General features: G+C 42.6%; 1 protein-coding gene across 3 annotated transcripts in view; it reads left to right on the top strand.

Annotated features, from left to right (window-relative positions):
- Positions 1 to 8,847: 8,847 nt before the first annotated feature.
- The window catches only part of SLC16A9 (solute carrier family 16 member 9), a 55,122-nt gene continuing 46,484 nt past the window's right edge, over positions 8,848 to 17,485 (top strand). For 2 of the 3 annotated variants that reach the window (XM_019444221.2, XM_019444220.2), the window contains exon 1: positions 8,850 to 9,531. The gene's annotated coding sequence lies outside the window, so the exon portion shown is untranslated. Of the gene's footprint in view, positions 9,532 to 17,485 lie in introns of all 3 variants that reach the window. The other variant, XM_019444222.2, reaches the window with a different exon arrangement.

Here is a 17,485-nt window from a genome sequence, read left to right as displayed (position 1 = left end):
TATCAAGCCGTGAAGTAGCCTGGGAATGCTAAAATACTCAAAAGCAGCCACTTCAAGCCTCCAAGGATGTTTGAAGGACCAGGTTCAGGGGAAGGAAATGCCCATCATTATCATTGTACATAGTGTTGAGAGTTAATTAATTCAGCTTTTCCTTGGTGGGTGCCAGAGTCTATGTGATGAATCCAAGTATTTGTACTGTGGGTCATACCACTCTCAGGTTAGAGATGTAATGACTTTTCTCTAAGTACAGAATGCTGGATTTGTGGGTAATGGGGCTGTTGGCATGCCTCTGTCTGAGCCAGCTGTACACCTGGTGTTTGCTTGATGTTTGCCTGTTACTGACAAAGGATCTGGCTTGCCACTATGGTCTCTTTAGCCTAATAATCAACCCTGATTCTTCTTGCTCAAGTCAGTTCTATTTCTAGTGAAACTTTAGTATTTACTTTGCAGACAGCACTACTCACGGTACTGGTACTGAATAGACTCCTCAGTTTCTGTTTCTGTTGCATGTGCTCACTCATTTGTCGTCATGTTATCCAGACCACAAATCTGAAAATTTGAATCTGACAAAAGAATTTTGTACCGTTTCAAATTGTGAAATAAATCTTGGAGATCTACTTTAGATTTGGAGTTTTTTTTGAATTTTGGGGGTCTTATTGGAACAATGAATAAAGTATTTGAAATTTGGACTATTGTGGAGGATCCTGCAGTGTAGAGGCACACTTCCCTAATTTTCCCACCATTCCCTATAAAGCCGTTATGGGAAACCTGGACGCCATCACAAACCTTTCTTTTTACCAACCTTTCTTTTCCTTGTATGGTACTTTGTAATCTCTCAAATTGGTCCCCCTAATTTTTAAATAATTTTAGAGGTTTTACATTTTTATAAGTTTTTTCCTTGGCTATTTGATCAGCCTTCTAACTAGTTTTCCTCCCAGTGTACCCTCCAATGTGGTTTTGAAGAGTGATCATTGTGACAAATCCTACCATGTCATCCCGCTGTTTGGAATCCTTCAATGCTTCCTTCAACCTTTCAATGCTTCATTGCTAAAGCCTTCATACAGAGATAAGAACTCACATGGTCTAACCCACTGGAGAAGACATTTTGTGTGTGTGTGTTTTGGCTAGTTAGCATCCCAATTTGCTTTTGGAGAATTACCTCTCCTTCATTGAGTGCTCTCAAAGTGCCCCATGTTCCCTTGGGAAATGGTTATAGTGCCCAAGCCAGATCACTAACTCTTTCCTTTGGGACTCTGAATCTTGAACAAAAGCCTGTAAGAATGGAGAAAATAGAGCCCATTCATTTGCTGATAAGACTATGAGTCCCTGCCAACTTGATCTCTAAGTGGACCCATGTCCTCTTGGGTTGTCCATTTATGCAATCCTGTCCAGAGATGGGAACCATTGCTTGCAATCAAAGGCCCTATTCTTTTTTACTTTCTATTTCTCACAAATACCCTTATCTTTAATCCTGTGTAGTTATCCATTGTAGTTCCCTAGCCTAACATAAGAAGCTTTCATGACATTAAAGCTTTGCAAATGCTCTTTACTCTGTCTTGGGATGCCTCCTTCTCAACCCAAGCTGTTTCTATTTCTGTGTTCTGTTAAAGTGGCATGAGTACCTTGACTAAGGTACTTGGCACATTCCAGTAACTATTTACCTGTCAGTATTCCTTCATAGATGGTGAGACCCTTTGTTTTCATATAATGTCTGGCTCAAAATAAATGACTAAGAAATATTAGATGAATTAGTAAATAAGAATAAATAACAATTGACAGTATATTTTGTAGTTCATGCATGGGGATTTATGTTATAGACAACAGACTTCAAGAAATGGGTTGCAAATTGTAGATCATAAAATCAACATAAATTGCGTGAGACTAACCATAAGATAAATTGCTGATGAGATTAAGGCAAATTTATGAGACTAAGGGTTGTGGTGATCACTAAGTTTTGTGACAAACACAGGACATTTGTTTAACTAGTGAAGTGTTTTTTGTGTTTTTTTTTTTTTTAACTAAGTAAGTAATTTTAAAACATCATTTTAAATACAGCTTGGTTAAATAGTGTGTACTTAAGAGCACAGACTCCAGAATCAGGCTGGATTTGAATTCCATATCTTTGTTTTTTTCATCTGTAAAACGGTATCTACTCCTTAAGTGCTTAGCACAGTGCCTAGAGGTTCTGGTCATCTCCGTTTGCCACTCTCTCCAACCCAATTCAATTTCTGCCCATCTTTGTCCTGCTCTGTGCCTGGGAGGCTGACTTCTTGTGGGCAACACCTCTTGGGCTCCCTCAGTGCCTGGATTCTGCTTGGCCTTGGCCAATGGTAAGCACCATCAAAAGACTGGAGAGCAGAAAGAGAGGCAGGGGACTTCTCTCCACACTCATTTTGGCACTTTGTGTCTGGCAATTAAACTGTATCTCTTCCCAATCCCATCTCCCCTCAGGGGGTCCCTCCTTTGCACGTTCTGCTGTCCTAGGTGCTGGTAATACTACGTCTTCCCTTATTAAAGCCCAGAGGTAGTAATCACTTCCCACTGTCTAGTCTCTGGTTGCTTCTTGTTTATTCCTTTAATCCTACCCACATTGCTATAATTATTTTTTCCCTTAAGACTATCTTGGTTGGGCCTATTCTGTTTCCTGCCTGGACCTTGACTAATACACTATATATATAAATTGCTTAAAAATGCGAGCTATTGGGGTGCCTGAGTGGCTCAGTCAGTTAAGTATCTGACTCTTGACTTCGGCTCAGGTCATGATCTCACGGTTCATGAGTTTGAGCCCTGTATTGGGCTCTGTGCTGACAGTGCAGACCCTGTTTGGGATTCTCTCTCTGCCCCTTCCCTACTTGTGCACTCTCTCTCAAAATAAATAAATAAACTTAAAACAATCCAAAGAAATGTGAGCCATTATTATAGTAAATTATAAATATTAAATGTTTAATTAGTATTATTTTTTAACTTTTTAATGTTTATTTATTTTTGAGAGAGAGAGAGAGAGATGGGGGGCAGGGGCAGAAAGAGAGGGAGACACAGAATCTGAGGCAGGCTCCTGGCTCTGTTAACTGTTTAATTATTAAATTAAAAAATTAATATTAAATTTTATTAGTGGAAATATTTAAATTAAATAAAATAGATAATTATTGCTACTGAATATTGTTATGATATGAAAACACTTATGGCTATTGAGTCAAAGCAGGGTTCACATACATCTTTAAAGGAAAGCAGAGGACCTCCAACACATTTCAATTCTATAGCTGGTTGTTTTGCTTGTGGTTTGGAATTACTGTTGAGTACTTGGATGGAAAATTAAAGAAGCTGTACAGTGTGCAGGGGGGAGGGAGAGAGCTGAGCACCTTTTTATGTGAGCACAGCCTGGGGTTGGTCGATGGGGGAAAATATACTAGCACTGTTGGGCTTATTCTGTCTGCAGTGGCCCCAGTCCATGTCCAAACTGGATTTTTTTCTTTATAACTTCTAGTTTCATGGGTTAGGTATCATCTTCAAAATTGTGCTCAATAAGCCAAGGTTGCAGCATGCTGATTAGTTCTAAGGTGACCATGTTTTTTTAAAAAAAAGAAAGAAAAACAAAAATGTTTACTCGCTGAAACCATGGGACAAACTATTTGGACTGTCCACAGATTTTGGACTGTATAGATCCTGTGCACAATGTAGAAGTCAGGCTTTTTTCACTTACATCATGTAACAGAGAAGAGAAGAAGGCTAAAACTTAACATTTGGAATTGAAATATTGTTTGGGGTTGTCTGAAATGTTGTTATATACTGCACATAAGTCAGACACTCAGGCAGAGGCACATTAAAAAAATTGGCACTGTCTCACAAAAAATATTCAATTCAATGGTCTTATGTTTATTTTAAAATAATAATCAATTCCACCTGTATTAAAAAAAAAAGAAATTGAATTCACTGGTACCTTTGAACTTGATAGCCTGCCTTTGGGATTAAACCCTTCTCTGGTGATCTATTATCCAATTTGATTACATCCTAGATGATATGAGCTGAATTTGCAACATAAACAATTCCATGAGTGGATTAAAATGTAAGAAATGGTCTGAAACTGTCCTGGACATAGGAGGGGATTTTCTCTTCCCTCCTTCAATACACTATAGGCAGACGTATGGCCTAGTCTCATAAGCATGGCCCCTGCACTCATGCTGCCTGTTTACTTCCATCTTTGCTGCTTTGTTGCCCTCCGACTTTGGGCAGCTCACTGAACCTCATGGGGCCTTAGTTTACCATCTATAAAATGGAAACTCTAATTTGAAAAGGTAGATATATACGCACCCCTGTGTTCATCACAGCATTATTTACAACGTATAGAAGTAAACTAAATGTCTATCGATAGATGAATGGGTAAAGATGTGGCATATATACATAATGGAATATTACCGAGCCATAAAAAAGAATGAGATCTTGTCATTTGTGACAACATGGATGAACCTAGAGGGTATTATGCTAACGGAAATAGGTCAGACGGAAAAATACAAATACTAAATGATTTCATTTATATGTGGAATCTAAAAAAACAACAGAAAAGCCAAAATAGCAACAGACTCATAGATTCAGAGAACAAACCAGTGGTTGGCAGAGGGGAAGAGGGTGGGAGATAGATGACATAGGTGAAGGGGATTAAGAGGTACAATCTTCCAGTTATAAAATAAATAAGACACGAGGGATGTTGTATACAGCACAGTTATTACAATATTGTAACAACTTTGTATAGTGACAGAGGGTAACTAGACTTATTGTGTGCCAATTACATAATGTACATAAATATTGAATCACTATGTTGTACACCTGAAACTAATACAATATTATACGTCAATTGTCTCCAGTTAAAAAAATAGAATAAAATAAAGCTTGGCAGAGTAAGGCAATTGAAGAGTATTAATGGTCTGATGCAGCAAGTCACTTACTTTTCACAAAAAAATGTTTGAGCATGCATTCATGCATTCATTGCTCCTTTGGTGACTTATTCATTCAACAAAAGTTCATTAAACAAACTTCTACTCTATTGTTGCCACTGTACTCTAGGGAGTAGTGATGAACAGGATAGGCCAACCAAGTACCTGCTACCAAGATTTTATAGTTTCTCTGTGCAAACAAATAATGAGTACATTATAGACGTTGGGAGTCCTACACGTGGATATATGCTGGGTGCTTTGGAAATTGGTACATATAAAAATGCAAGTTATTTTTGGTTATGGCCTTGGAACTGTGCAATGCTAGCCAGAAGGATACAAGGTGGAAAGTATATATATATATGTGTACACACACACACACACACACACACCACAGAAGGACACACACATTCCATGTAGTTTTATGTTTCTTATTTCCACTTTCTTAAGAATATAAAATGTTAGTGCAGAGCATGGTTCTCTGTACCCTGGATGTCTGGATTTGAACTCTAGCCTACCTGTTGTGAACTGTGTGACTGGGGGCAAGTTATTTAATTTCTCTCTAGTTCATTTTCATCAGCAGCCAATGTGGATGATAATCATAGCACCTGCTTCTTAGGTTTATTATGGGTCATAGTGAGCTTAGTGAGCTGGTAGTGTTAGCTCTTACCAGCCTTGAATCCTTTTTCTAAGGTAGAGTGGGAAGGGCACAGACTTAGCAATCAGTCAGACCAGAGCCTGAGCCCTACTCCATCACTTACCCACTAAGCAAGTAACCGAATTCCAGTTTTCTGATCTGTGAAATGAAGATAACAATACCAAACGCCAGGAGATAGCATAGTTCTTGGCAATTACCAGACACTCAGAGAACAGCATTTATCCCTCTTAACCCTAAGAGGGTTAAATAATCTCCTAAGATTAAAAACATCTCAGCCCAATAACATGACAAAAGTAAAGGGAAGAAAAAGATGAAACAACATTCTGGAGAATTACAAGCAAAAATATGATATAGTATGTCTTTAAGTTCATGTCTAACATTTGAAAATTTGTCTCTTTAAACATATCTCTGTAAGTATAAGAGAGAACGATTTATCCACTTCTAGTATTTTTTGGTCTTTTATCTGTTAGAGTATAAATGAATGAAATGGAATTAATGGCTTTAGATTTGAGCCAACTGCTATAAAAACTCTAATGTCTATTTTCTTTATTTTTATTTTAAAATGTAGTGTCCACGTAGCTATGCTGTCACTCATAAAGAGGGGAAGAACAGCATGTGGAAAGGAAAGAAATCTGTCCTGGTGTAGTAAGGGAGGAAAGTCTGCTCAGCTGGGCAGGCACTGGAGTGGTGACTCAGGTGCTGTGGAAATGTCTTACCCTCCCCTGACCAACTGATGCCTTCACCTGCCCTCCTCATTTCTGGCCTCCTGGCTAGGATGAGGTCCTCAGAGCAATTTTAGGTTAACTTCTCTGTCTTTTCTCTAAAGGATTGAGTCAGCAAATGGCCTAAGAAGGGGTGGACCTTAAGCTATTTCACAAATCACAAAGTTCTTAATAAATGCTCCATAACAATAATAATAATACAAGGCAAGGAATGAAGTTCTTCGGCCAAGGCATCACTTCTGCATCAATTTTCCTTTAAATGCACATTCAGTTTTCTTTCTTCCCAAGGGAGTCTCATTAAATCCAGCTTAATTTTTTTAAAAAAAAAATTAACAGTTGTTTGTTTATTTAGAGAGACAGAGAGAGACAGAGCACAAGCAGGGAAAGAGCAGAGAGTGAGGGAGACACAGAATCCTAAGCAGGCTCCAGGCTCTGACCCCCTATGTGGGGTTTGTACCCATGGACACAAGATCATGACCTGAGCTGAAGTCAGATGTTCAACTGACCGAGCCACCCAGGCACCCCTAAATCCAGCTTATTTAATGACTTTTTTCTTTCTCTCTTGAAAGTACATATACTTTTGGGCCCAAGAGAGACCCAAAGGGCACGGGTTACACAGAGCTATAAGGCCAGCAATATTAAACTATCTGATCCTCACTTTGCTAGCAAATCTTGCTTCTTCCTGTCATTGGGGATGAAAACTCTGGATGGTAGCAAGGTGGTTTTAATACTGTCTCTGTCAACCTGCTCTCTACCCCATTCTGTGCTGTGGGCTGGGTGGTGTGGGAGCCAGGTGATCAGAACATCCCTAGCTTCTCTAGGTCAAATTCCATTCATAGGTAAAGTGTCAGAGCTGGATTAGATTTCTGAGTTCTCTCACATGTCTAATTTCTCTGCTGAGGTGTGACTGATAAATGAAACTTCACAAGGGGGTAGGGGCAATTCTCACATTCTAGCAAGGAAGCAATTCCCTAAGCCAGGTGGCCACTGCTCCCAGAGTCACCTTACACACTCCTTAAGTTCTCCAGGCTGCCTTCTGCCCACTTCATTCATTACACTATGAGTCTGGACCCCTAGCCATTTGAGTTTTTGACCCCTGGGCTCTAGTCCTACACTAAAATTGGGACCATACCCTAGTGTTTAAGAATGAACTCATTTTGTTCTTAACTGATAGGTGTGAACTGGCCTGAGCAGACACGGGAGTGTTGGTCATATACCATCTGTAAAGGAAATCTGGGGAAACTTGGTGGAGACGAGAACAGGAACAAGGCACCTTCAGAAACCAGTTCGTGAACACAAGTAGTTTTCAAGCAGGGATTCCTTGTCCTCAAAATATAATTTTACATGCATGGATTGGTTTGACCAAACTAACTGACAAGATGACACTTGCTTTGGTGGTTAGAGAGTATTTGAATCAAAGAAAAAACTTTCTAAAATATCTCTTATCAAACACAAGTTATCAGTGTACAGGTCAATGAATCATTACAAAGCGAATACACTCGAGTAACCACAAACTAGCTCAAAAATAGAACATAATGAGAACCTCCTTTTTTATCTTCTGTCCTTCTCAGAAGTAAATTTTTGATGGCGTGGACAGCATCACCCCTCCATTTTTCCTTCCAGAAACCTTTCCTGGGAACACCTCCCTCTCATTCTTACTGTACCTTCATCCCCACCAACCCCCCACCCCGAAATCTTTCTTCCTCTTAACACAAAACAAAATATGTAATATCAACTAGCTCTGGCCATTCCCTTTCCCATAACCTGAAAGTCAGTAAATTGGGTAGAAGGGGATGAACCACAGTTTTCATATCTGTAAGAAAACTTGACATGCGTGATCAGGCTCCTTAAGATTTTTGGAACTCTCATTTCACATCGACTCTACCATGCAGGCAAGATGAGAAAACAGAGGTTCAGGAAGGTTAGCTTAATTTGGACTTCAGAAAGCAACTGTATGCACGGTGTAGAGTCTTTGTCTAGGTCAGCACCAGAGGCCTCGGTTTATAAACGGAATTCTCATTCCAGTGTTGGATGGCCTTATGCCTGTTTGAAAAGTTAGTACCAGCTACGGTGCCCCTTCCCAGAAACATGTACAGACATGGGAACACCAAAAGTGCATATCACTTTAAGCGTCCCCTCACCCAGTGAGCCTCTGGTACCTACAAACTGTCCCCAGTCTGCCGAGGTGACCCTCTGTGGGGTTACAGCACACGTCCAGTTCAGCTCCCATGCCCGACAGTGTGAACTTGTGTTTAGATGCGCCCTCCCTCTCGGCCCGCTGTGTTGCACTGCGGAGCGCCCTCCTTTCCCATGGAGCTGTCACAAAGGACAGCACTTGGCATCCTCACTCCTGTAGCCCAGGAGCACCGGCTACACAAAGTTCTGGTGCCTGTTTCTCTGGGATCATTGCCAGCTGGGTATACAGCTCCGGCCAGGAGGGCGCCCGGCGGCCCCAGGAGCCTGGGAGACCGGGGGCGACTCGCACTCATCTCTACACCCCGGCTCCCAACCAAGTGCGCTGGGTCTTTGGCGAGCTGGTGCGGGCACGCGGTGGGCGGCAGGGGCGCGGCGGCGCCGGGGGACGCGCGCGTGTGCGCACCAACAGGGCGCCTGGCCGGCGGTGCCCAGCTCTCCTGAGGCCTCGGTGGCCCCGGGCCGGGCGGGGACCGCGGCCCCGGCAGTGCCCTCCCTCCGCCCCGCCGGCCGGAGCCCGGCCCGAGCCTCGAGAGCGGGAGCAGCGCCCCTACCGCTCGCTTTTCCGCCTCCATCTCCTCCGCCTCCTCCTCCTTCCCCCCAGCCACCCGCGCAGTCACAACCGGTTCAGACTGGCCAGGGTGCCCCGCAAAGGAGTTAGAGAGAGGGGCCAGACCGCGGGGAAGAACTTCCCGGGAAGGAGGAGGAGGGAGAGAAGGTGGAGCCCAGAGGAGGGGGCCGGATCCCCCTCTCCCTGCACGCGGCCGCCGCCGCCGCCGCCGCCGCCGCCGCCGCGGGGCTCGGCGGGGGCAGAGGGCGGCGGCTCCCGGGGTCGCGCGTAGCGGGACCGATTGCCCAATACTCCGGCAGGGGCCGGGGCCAGGTCCGGGCCCCGGATAAATACAGCCCGGCGGGCCCCGAGGAGCAGGGGAGAGCTGCGGCCGCGGTCCTCCCCGCACCACCCGCCCGGCTTTGCCCGGGGCACTGCGCCCGGTGCTGCGCCCCGGAGCCCCCAGCCGAGGCCGCTACCCAGGTAAAGGGCTGGAGCTCGCGGGAGGGCGCCGACGCTGGGCGGCCACCCGCGCTGCCTCGCCTCCCGGAGGCGAGAAGTGACTCCTTGGGCTCGGAGCAGCGGGAGACGGCGGCGGCGACGACGCTGTCACTGGCGGCCAGCACTTTGGAACGGGTTTCTGGTTTGGGCTGTGTACCGGGAGCCGAGAGCGTCCTCGGTGCTCCCATCCCTGGACACCCCCCTCCCCTTTTGATGGGGTGCCTCTCCGCGGTGGGCAAGTTTCCCCAGGAATCCGAGGGAGGCATTTTGCACGGAGCGCAAAGAGAGACAAAGATACAGAGAGAGAAAGGAGATCCTAGAGGGAGGACGGTACCCACGGGCTGGGCTCGGGGCAGTGGTCTGTCCTGGAACTCCCAAGACAGCTTCTGGGGCTGCTGGTGGCAGAGCGGGGCTGTGGGGAGTGCGACCAGGTGGGCCCCTGTTCCTCAGAGGGCGGCGAGGCCTCCAGGTGCCCGGGTGGGGAGCCGGTGCGCGCAGCTGCCCTGGGAGAGTCGCGGCTGGGGCGCCCCGCTGCTGCAGGGCTGGGAGGAAGGCGGCGCGCGGAGCTAGAGGCCTCTGAGCCGCGGCGCCAGGTTCAGCACCACCGGGTCAGTCCGGGCGACCGCTTCTGGAGGCACGGGCACCTGGGCCGCCTGGACGCCGAGCAGGACCTCGGGAGAACTTGGTGCTTAACGCTGCAGCTGTGGCTCGTCCCAGGTAGCCGACTCTGGCTTCAGCAGCACCCAGAGGCTTTGGAAAGAGCTGACAACTATTTAAAAGCTCGACCATCAAAAAAACAAAGCAATGCTTCTCGGGGTCCCATGTCTAATTCAGCACAGGTCAATCCATCCTGCAGGTTTAGGCAGGCTTTACACTAAATATGTTACTTACACAGTAAGTTATTTGATATAACAGTTTTTTGGGCCAATTTCCTGGCTTACAATTTGGGTGTATTTTTTAACATCTTGGATTATCTGGATAGTAGTGTATTTTTTTCTTTTTTCTGTTATCAGATAGATTATCCGGATAGTAGTTTATTTTGTTTAAATCTTGGATTATCTGGATAGTAGTTCAGACTATAGATGGATTTATACTCCCGGAGTAGGATATTTAGTTGTTCCATCACATTGTGTTCAGGTGGTAGTCCTAACAGTTTCTTTGATTCTGGTTGGCTTTAGCTCTGGGAAATTGTTCTGGCCAGAGAAGATTCTGAGGTGAGAGTACCCATATTCATTGACCGATCACACCTTCTTTTAATTAACATGTGAATGCAGATAACAGGGTTAGTATCCATACCATCGCTAAAAAAAGTTTTTTGTTTCAAGACCCTAGAAAATGGAAATTACATAATAAAATAGTTTAACCTGCCATTTTGCAACAACTCATAATTTTAGCACCACTGACTGAGAACATCCTTCTCTGTTGCTTCCCGTTTGTGTTTAAGGGGAACCAGGACCTTTCCTATGTATAGGATGAATACAGGGAAGGACAGGTGACATGGGGAAGTGCATCAGGACACTAGAAAACCTCTTCCAGCTCCTGGCTGTGACTCTAAAGAGATGGAGGTGATGGTGTGTGTTGGGTGGTGGCTGAATCTGTGTCAGAGCAGACTGATACAGTGCTTTTGGGCTGGATCTGGTCATGAAACTGGAGCTAGAGGATGATGACAGTTAGAAACATGTGGTCTGATTTTCTTGGTTTTTTTTTTTTTAATGTTTGTTTATTTTGAGAGAGAGAGGAAGAGAGAGCATGGGAGTGGCAGAGAGAGAGAGAGAGAGAGAGAGAGAGAGAATCATAAGCAGGTGTGGTGATGTCAGGGCAGAGCCCCAGGAGGAGCCTGATCTCCTGAATCATGACCTGAGCCCAAATCCAGAGTTGGAGGCTTAACAGACTGAACCTTCCCCGGGTGCTCCCAGATTTTCAAGTTTTATTTCCTCACTCCAATATTTTGACCCCTAATTTTTGTGGTCTTTTTCTCAAGTGAGATATCTCTTCAATTTAATTTATAGAAAGAAATTGAGTATAAAAAACCGTGGGAAGTGCAAAAAGCCACAATGACTTGCTTGTATAACTATAGTTTTTCAAGAAAGTTTGCCTAGTGACTTCACTTTTAATTAAAGATTGAAAGAATGCATATATTTTGAGCTAGTTGGCTTTTTCTTTGGGGGGTTCTTTGCAGATACCGAAGTATTCCTTGTAGATAATGAGATTGAACTAGAATTTACAAGTGAGTTCAAGCAAAGAACACATGGTCCCCACCTTTAAAGAGTTTAGTCTAGTTAGGGGCACCTGAGTAGCTCAGTTGGTTAAGCATCTGACTTTGGCTCAGGTCATGATCTTCCAGTCCATGAGTTTGGGCCCCGCGTCAGGCTCTTGTGGACAGCTCAGTGTAACAGAGCCTGTTACAGATTCTGTATCTCCCTCTGTCTCCCTGCCCCTCCCCTGCTCATGCTCTGTCTCTCTCTGTCTCTGAAAAATGAATAAACCTTAAAAATTTTTTTAAAGAGTTTAGTCTGGTGGGAAAGATAGGTATGTTTACAAATATCTACAGTACAAGATAGTATATATAGATGGAGTCATATGGCAGTAACACCAATAGCGTGCTATTGAATGGCAGAGAAAAGGAGAGGTTCATTCAAGGTTAAGAACTAAAAAAAGTTATGTGGCAGGTGGAGCATTTGACCTGGGATCTGAAGAAGGAAGAGATTTCCTCCGTGGAAAGGCTCCTCACTGGAAGAAGCAAACAGCACAGAGTCCTGGAAGTCTGATGTGTCCAAAGGAAGCAAAATAGTTTGGAGTGGCTAGAGCCTGGAATTTAAGATAGATAAGGCTGGGAGGTAGGATGGGGCTAGATTGTGGAGAATATAACAAGCCACGTGAAGAAATTAAAAATGTGCTTGAACGTTATTATTGTATTTATACTACCAATGTTACAGCATCTTTAACTGTAGTTTATACCTTAAAGTTCAATTTTGTTTATACACTAAAATAAGAAAAATAATATTTTTTTTGAGAGAGAAAGAGAGACAGAGTGTGAGTGGGGGAGGGGCAGGGAGAGAGGGAGACACAGAAACCAAAGCAGGCTCCAGGCTCTGAACTGTCAGCACAGAGCCTGACACGGGGCTCAAACTCACGGACAGTGAGATTATGACCTGAGCCGAAGTCAGATGCTTAACCAACTGAGCCACCCAGATGCCCCTGTTTATATCCTAGAATAAATAAATGGATAAAATCTCAATGGTATTTGCTTCCTGTAAACATTACTGTAAAAGAGTAATGTATTTCAAATAGCCTTTAATGCTTTAAGTCCAACAGTTTTTTTCCCCCCAAGTCTGCAGTGTTATGGACTTAAGGTATACTAGTCTTATGGTATACCAACTCTTAGTTTGATGAAAACTTTGTATAGGAAAACACCTCCACATTCCTGGGCAATATGCAGAGTAGAGCCACTGTCTTCTGTTTCAATTGCCAATAATAATAATGACTATTATTATTGTTTATTAAATGTGATATGTCATATAAGCCACATGCCTTATTTCATCTAGGGAGGCATCATTTTGATCTTAGGCTGATGATTTTAATGAGGTCACTCAGCTGAGTAAATGATGGAACCAGGATGTGAAGCCAAGAAGTGTCTCTCAAAAGCTTATTCTTTGAACTATTGTGCTATCATGTAACAAGGGCATAATACATGACAACTTATTAAAAGAACTTAGAGGGGCTGGGTGCCTGGGTGGCTCAGTTTGTTGAGTGTCCAACCTTGGCTCAGGTCATGATCTCATGGCTCCTGAGTTCCAGCCCTGCATCAGGCTCTGTGCTGAAGCTTGCAGCCTGGAGCCTGCTTAGGATTCTGTGTCTCCCTCTGTCTCTGCCCCTGCCCTGCTTGTGCTCTCTCTCTCTCTGTCTCAAAAATAAATAAACATTAAAAAAAATTAAAAGAAGTTATAGGGGCACCCGGCTCAGTTGGTTAAGCATCTGACTTCGACTCAGGTCATGATCTTACAGTTTGTGAGTTTGAGCCTTACATTGGGCTTGGGATTCTCTCTCTCTCCGTCTCTCTCTGCCCCTCTCCCACTCCTGCTTTCTCTCTCTCTCAAAATAAATAAACTTTAAAAAAGTAAAAGAAGTTAGAAATTGAGCCTGCTAACTGTAGAAGTGTTTCTCTGTTTTTAAATTTTCACCTTCATTCCCATTATTTTGATTTTGTTTGTTTCTTTATTTAGAGAGGGTGCAAGCAGGGGAGGGGCAGAGAGAGAGGGAGAGAGAGAATCCTAAGCAGGCTCCATGCCCAGATAGGAGGCTGACATGGGGCTAGATCTTAAGACCATGAGATCATGACCTGAGCTGAAATCAAGAGTCTGATGTTTAACTCAGTGAGCCACCCAGGTGCCCCAGTTTTATTTTATTTTTTTTATTGAGTTAATATTGACATATAGCTTTGTATTACCTTTACATGTACAATGTAATGATTTGATATATGTATATATTGTGCAGTGATTACCACAATAAGTTTACTTAATATCCATCACTACACAGGCTTTTGTTTGTTTGTTTGTTTGTTTTTTGGTATTGAGAACTTTTAAGGTCTACTTTCTCAGCAACTTTCAAATATAAGATATAATATGTTAACTATAGTCCTCATATTGTACATTACCCATCATTCTGATTAATTTCACACTACAAATCAACAATGAGACGTGTAAATGTTTTAACACATCTTTAAACTATTATATGATCTTGTGCTTTTAGTATCCACTCAAAAGAAACTCTTCAGCTTTTTGAGAAGGGATGGGATATGGATGAGAAAAACTCTAGCGAGAGAGACAGCATCAAATACAAAGGCTAGATCTTCCAGATTCTCTGGAAGGGTGTCAATTTCAAATATTCTTGTCATTATTCCCAGTAACCCCCACCCCCAAATGCACTAGATCTTTTTGTATTCCAGCATCCTGGAAATGTTGCCTTGTGTCTTTTTATTCTGAAAGTAATATAGCAATATACTAGCTTGGACACAATATACTCGTGTGTGTTCAGACAACAAACTAGACTCCACATAATCATGTACAAATTATGCAAAACATATACTAAGCAAAAGAACACACCAGTGTAGATGGCATCATCATAGATTTCTTTCAGAACACTACTACTTGGGCCAGGCTGTGAGTGATATGGTTTGTGTGGAAGAGAGAATAGCTGAAGCAAGAGCCCAGCAGCATAGGGAACGTGGCAAGAGTATGGGATGGATGCAGGGAAATGATTATACCAACTTGTATTGAAGTGTCTGGCCCTCATTTTGCCTATATTTAATTGTTAAACCTAGATGTTTTCATCTTTTTTCAGGCTCTGAGTGGTTTACAAATTCTGCTATTTTTCTCTTCTGAGCCTGAGAACAGGACTAGAAATAAATGACCTTTCACTGGATTGGTCAGTGAGGGACCTTGGTACTGGTCTTTCCTCTAGAGTGACATCTCTAAACCTCAGTGTCTTCATATAGACGAAGCAACTGAGTCATTGATGAGATCAGTGGTGCAAGTTCACAGGGTTCACCCGGGGGAGACAGGCATCATAAATAAGTAATAAGGGGTGGTGGGAAGGGAGAGCACAGGTGAAACTCTAAATGCAGGTCAACCTTGGTCCTGTGTCAGGGAGATTTTAGGGAGTAGAAGGAACTGGAGAGAACATGTCCATTCGATGAGGGTGAATGTTACTCAGTTCCAGCCAATTGTTGTGTAAGAACAAGAGCCCAGTGTCACCAGATTCTGATTTTTTTAAAAGAATCAAAAAATTCAGATTTTTATGTGAAATCTTTCAGTGTTAAATCAGTGGCAATTCATTCAAAATTGCCAAAAGTAAAATAAAATAAAATAAAATAAAATAAAAATTGTGCAGGCCGAACAGAATACTACTGATCTAAAGATCAGATCTGGCCTGAGAGCTGTCAATTTGCTGAATGATTTCCAAGCCTCCTTCTGGCTTCAGGCTTCTATGATCCTACACTGAATCCATTTTATCTCTAACCTATTTCTTCTACTTTGCTAAACCATAGCCTGGTACTCACCATATCTAAGTTATGCTTTGGGGATAACTTAGCTTTGGAGGAGTTCTTTGGCAAGCGCTGAACTATGATAGATCTGTAAGGCCTTAATTGGTCAAAGGATGTCCTTTTTTGATGGCCATGCTGGTTTCATAATTCATAGGCTGTAGCAATTAAGTACTTGTGTTAATTATCCCTTTCAGGGACAATTAATGTGATTCAATTCCAGAGCCCAGAATTATTTCTCTAAACACTTTCCTTTCTGCTCTTCCTTCTCACCCCAGTAGGAGATAATAACCAGTTGGGAAATCGATCCTGGTTCCCAATTGGACAAGGTATATTTGTAGCCTGACTTATGGTGCTCAAAGAAATCTTCATCGTCTTTACCCTGCCAAGATTTCACCATGGAGTCTCTCTCTCTTTTTAAACTTGGAAGTGTCTGGGAAAAACATTCTTGAACTGCAAACTGAATTAAGGGTTTGGCTTTTGAGTTGTGTTAATACAGGACTTTAGGTTTCTTTTTAAGAAAGCATACTTATATGGGCCCCAAAGTAACAGATTTGCATATGATCCCAACCCCAGATTATTTTTAATAACACTGGTTCTTTCGCAGTGAAATTCTTTAGTATAATTTTTTTAAAAGCTCCATTTATTGAATTTGACTTGCTAAGATGTGTTCCTCACTTTATGTCAATGAGCTGTTTTACAAACAGGTGAGTCTGACTCTAACTGAAAAGTTCAGAGCAGATGTTGACAATGAGAAGGAAGTGTCTGAATATATAAAACAAGAATGTCATGTTTAGAGAAACCACATATCTTCTTGAGACTGAGCTGATTTCAAGAGAATGAACAGAAGGCTCTGGATGACAATTCTCAGCCACAGTTTGTCCTTGTTCTGGCTCCAGTAGTGAGTCAACCTCCTGCCTCCCCCCACCTCCCCGCACTTCAGAGAGTGTGTGAAGCATCTCTGGATGTTTAACATTTAGAACCAAATCTGAGAGAGCCAGGTTACTGTCTGACCATTAAAGACATACCATTTGATGTTATACTGGTAAAAAATTTGAATAAAAAAACTCTACTTCTGTATTTTTACCCATGTATTTGGCTAGTCCTTCCGATTCAATGATGAAAACAGGCTCCAAGCTCCGCGAATGTAGGGACCGCATTGTCTTCTAAGTGCATTCCATTCATTTTCTTCTAAAAAAAATGCACGATGCCTTCTAAATGCACTTAATTCATTTGGTTGAATGAGAGATGTTTGATTAATCATTTTAATATACAGGAGAGTTAGGTAAGTAGCTTTTCCAATATTCATTAATTTCATAAAGATTTATTGAGCTCTTATTATGCACCAAACACAATTCTTAGTGTTAGGGATGTGAGATGGGCTTGGAGGTTAGACACCTTAACAAGGAGTAGCAATATATTGTGATGAATGTTATAATAGCAAGATTGCCCAAACTGATGTAAGATCTTAGAGGAGGAATGACTGACCATTGGAGAGTCAAGATGGCATCAAGTAAGAGGAGACATTTTAGGCTAAGTCTTAAAGGAAAAGCAGGAGTTTGTCGGTAGGCAAGTTGGAGACAGGCATTACAATCTCTCCCTAGGCTCACGTGTTGACTTGCAACAGTGGCTTGGGGACCACAGGTTTGCTGGGACATCCTACAGAGGTGTAGTTGCGGGCTGGATTGTTGCAGATCTTTAGAGAAAAAAACAGAATTCAATAACTTGCTGGGTATTTAAAGATCTAAATATTGAATATATAGACAAAACATGGTTGTGTAAAACCAATTTTTCATTTTCATTTATAATTTTTGAATAACATTATTGATGGGGAACTATAAGCTCCATGAGGCAGGAAAAATTATCTTTGGTTTTCTTATACGCTTATAATAATGA

The sequence above is a fragment of the Panthera pardus genome, unplaced genomic scaffold, assembly GCF_024362965.1.
Source record: "Panthera pardus isolate Hobbes unplaced genomic scaffold, ASM2436296v1 HiC_scaffold_22, whole genome shotgun sequence".
Lineage (NCBI taxonomy): Eukaryota > Metazoa > Chordata > Mammalia > Carnivora > Felidae > Panthera > Panthera pardus.
The sequence above is the reverse complement of the archived record's forward strand: the minus strand, read 5'-3'. Positions and strand labels throughout refer to the sequence as shown.